Here is a 4184-nt window from a genome sequence, read left to right as displayed (position 1 = left end):
ACCCCACTTCCACCCCCCTCCCAACACCCCACTCCCACCCCCATGTTCTTGCTGGGTAACAGGAAACAATCCTCATAAACAGTACCATAAAAATACACGTAAAGTATCTTGATAAAATATATCTTGAAATAAAGTACAATTATATTACATCTCATACACTTGTACCTCAACTGCATCTCAAATTGAAGGGTTGGGTGTGGGTTTGTGGGAAGGATGGTGGTGCTGAGGGGGGGAGTGTGGAGGGTGAGGCCACCCTGGGCACAGTTGGTAGTCATGATGGTAATATACATTCAGCATTTGTATTTATTCCTGAACAACATATCTTACATTGCCCCCAATTCGTGAATAAGTGCATCTTATTTTGGCCTCCATATCACTCGGTAGTGTAATGGAAAGAGTGTCCGCTCTGAATCTGAGAAGTCAGCAGTTCAACCCTCATGCGAGTCATTCCAAACACTTTTAAAGTGGCATGTACTGCTTCCTTGCTTTACACTCAGCATTTAAAGGATAGAGTATGGCAAAAACAATCCCATAGGGTGGTATCTATGGTGAGGAGGAAATTCCTCCTTCATTGCCCTGCTGAGTGGGGAGAAAAAAAAGTGATGTCCTGCAGATGATGTCACCGGGACCCAGAGTGCTCTTTGAAGTGACATAACTTCCCCCAATCTCAGCAGCTGTATTTGTGTGAAAGTCAAGTCTGGTGGTATCTCATGTATCTGTCTGCATGTGTGAGTGATTTGTGTTGCAGCTCTTCAGTGAGCCGAAGAGCCTGTCGAAAAAAAACCCATCAACAAGGGGATCTTTCATTGGCTTCCATGAATCAACAAGGGGATCTTTCATTGGCTTCCATGAATCAACAAGGGGATCTTTCATTGGCTTCCATTAGTCAACAAGAGGATCTTTCATTGGGTTCCATTAGTCAACAAGCTGATCTTTTATTGCCTTCCATTTGTTAACAAGCAAATCTTTCATTGGGTTCCATTAGTTAACAAGCTGATCTTTCATTGCCTTCCATTTGTTAACAAGCTGATCTTTCATTGGGTTCCATTAGTTAACAAGCTGATCTTTCATTGCCTTCCATTTGTTAACAAGCTGATCTTTCATTGCCTTCCATTTGTTAACAAGCTGATCTTTTATTGCCTTACATTTGTTAACAAGCTGATCTTTCATTGGGTTCCATTAGTTAACAAGCTGATCTTTCATTGGGTTCCATTAGTTAACAAGCTGATCTTTCATTGCCTTCCATTAGTCAATAAGCAGATGTTTCATTGCCTTCCATTTGTTAACAAGCTGATCTTTCATTGCCTTCCATTTGTTAACAAGCTGATCTTTCATTGCCTTCCATTAGTCAATAAGCAGATGTTTCATTGCCTTCCATTTGTCAACAAGCTGATCTTTTATTGCCTTCCATTTGGGAACAAGCTGATCTTTTATTGCCTTCCATTTGTTAACAAGCTGATCTTTCATTGCCTTTCATTTGTTAACAAGCTGATCTTTCATTGGGTTCCATTTGTTAACAAGCTGATCTTTTATTGCCTTACATTTGTTAACAAGCTGATCTTTCATTGGGTTCCATTAGTTAACAAGCTGATCTTTCATTGCCTTCCATTAGTCAATAAGCAGATGTTTCATTGCCTTCCATTTGTTAACAAGCTGATCTTTCATTGCCTTCCATTTGTTAACAAGCTGATCTTTCATTGCCTTCCATTAGTCAATAAGCAGATGTTTCATTGCCTTCCATTTGTCAACAAGCTGATCTTTTATTGCCTTCCATTTGGGAACAAGCTGATCTTTTATTGCCTTCCATTTGTTAACAAGCTGATCTTTCATTGCCTTTCATTTGTTAACAAGCTGATCTTTCATTGGGTTCCATTTGTTAACAAGCTGATCTTTCATTGGGTTCCATTGGTAAACAAGCTAATCTTTCATTGGGTTCCATTTGTTAACAAGCTGATCTTTCATTGGGTTCCATTGGTAAGGTAAACAAGCTGATCTTTTATTGGGTTCCATTAGTTAACAAGCTGATCTTTTATGGGGTTCCATTTGCTAACAAGCTGATCTATAATTGGGCTCCATTAGTTAACAAGCAGATCTTTCATTGGGGTCCATTTGTTAACAAGCAGATCTTTCATTGGGTTCCATTAGTTTACAAGCTGATCTTTCATTGGGTTCCATTTGTTAACAAGCGGATCTTTCATTGGGTTCCATTTGTTAGCAAGCAGATCTTTCATTGGGTTCCATTAGTTAACAAGCTGATCTTTCATTGGGTTCCATTGGTAAACAAGCTGATCTTTCATTGGGTACCATTTGTTAACAAGCTGATCTTTCATTGGGCGACATGAGTTGACAAGCTGATCTTTTATTGGGTTCCATTAGGTAACATCCTGATCTTTTCTTGCCTTCCATTTGTTAACAAGCTGATCTTTAATTGGGCTCCATTAGTTAACAAGCTGATCTTTTATTGGGCTCCATTAGTTAACAAGCTGATCTTTCATTGGGCTCCATTAGTTAACAAGCTGATCTTTCATTGGGTTCCATTAGTCAATAAGCTGATCTTTCATTGGGCTCCATTAGTTAACAAGTTGATCTTTCATTGGGTTCCATTGGTAAACAAGCTGATCTTTCATTGGGTTCCATTGGTAAACAAGCTGATCTTTCATTGGGTTCCATTGGTAAGGTAAACAAGCGGATCTTTTATTGGGTTCCATTAGTTAACAAGCTGATCTTTTATTGGGTTCCATTTGTTAACAAGCTGATCTATCATTGGGCTCCATTAGTTAACAAGCAGATCTTTCATTGGGTTACATTTGTTAACAAGCAGATCTTTCATTGGGTTCCATTTGCTAACAAGCTGATCTATCATTGGGCTCCATTAGTTAACAAGCTGATCTATCATTGGGCTCCATTAGTTAACAAGCTGATCTTTCATTGCCTTCCATTTGTAAACAAGTCGATCTTTCATTGGTGTCCATGAATCAACAAGTGGATCTTTGCCCTAGATTCGCCAACAAGCAGATCGTTGCGGTGCTGGCGGTCCAGGTTAATCCCCAATTTGTGGTGACGGGCAGTCAACACCATCAGCCCGGAGAGGCGAGCGGTCTTCATTAAATAGGAGGTGGACACGTTCATCCTCAGAGATTATAACGCGCGTGGGAGGGGAAGGGCGCAATGGCGGAGGGAAGGAGGCACGGGGAAGCACAGCACAGGGGGGTTTATACTCGAACCCCACGACAAATACATGGACACAGTAACTTAAAATGAACGGATTTAATGAAAATGGACAAATATTTACAAAGGAACGATAATTCCGACTGTTATAATTCGTGACGTAAACTGCAGTCTAAAGTCAAGGTGCTGATACACACAGACTTAAGTACAGACAAGGGGAAACGAAACAAAAGCAAAGCAAATCCTCCCTTTATTGTGGCACTTAGTTTCTTCCAGAGATGTTCTTTTATAGAACTTAAATGGAGGAGCTTTGTAGACGTGCTCAAAAATGGCACCAAGCTGCTCTCTCGCAGCGGGAGCGTTCGTCAGGTAATTTGTGAGCGATATTCAACACCAAGGCTCAGAGACCCTGTGCAGCTGCTTCCTGTATCATTTGTCCTCACCAACCACTGTTTGACATATACAAGGCTCCGGGGTCCGTCTCATATGACCAACCAAGAGTCAATGGCCAACGTCTCACTTCACCACAAGAGCCAAATCACCTCAGCACGAATAGGAGGATCGTGCTGTCTTCTTCATGCGTCAAAAGAAAGCCAGCCATAAAGCCCTGTTCTTACAGGCCATCTCCTAGCTATGTTCTGTTTCGATTGCGTGTGACCCTCACTCCGCACTTGTGCCTTCCTCCTATCTCTATCTCTATCTCTCTTTCTCTCTCTCTCTCTCTCTCTCTCTCTCTCTCTCTCTCTCTCTCTCTCTCTCTCTCTCTCTCTCTCTCTCTCTCTCTCTGACATTACATTGAACCCCCGTTTCCTCCTCCGGGGCATGACTTCGCCTGCCGTCGCCCTTGGAGGTGGGGCTTCTGCCTACTCGGCACGCTTGGCTCACTTGTAAATGCAAAAACGTAGGAATAGGTCACAGGGAGCAATCACATACTGGGGAACTTGGCCGTAATCCCGATCTAATTAACATCGCACCACCCCCCCCTCCTCCCCATGTGGTGACACATAACAATTAAG

This window comes from Eptatretus burgeri, chromosome 8, assembly GCF_056783735.1.
Source record: "Eptatretus burgeri isolate ZD-2024b chromosome 8, Ebu_testis_v1, whole genome shotgun sequence".
NCBI lineage: Eukaryota > Metazoa > Chordata > Myxini > Myxiniformes > Myxinidae > Eptatretus > Eptatretus burgeri.
The sequence above is the reverse complement of the archived record's forward strand: the minus strand, read 5'-3'. Positions refer to the sequence as shown.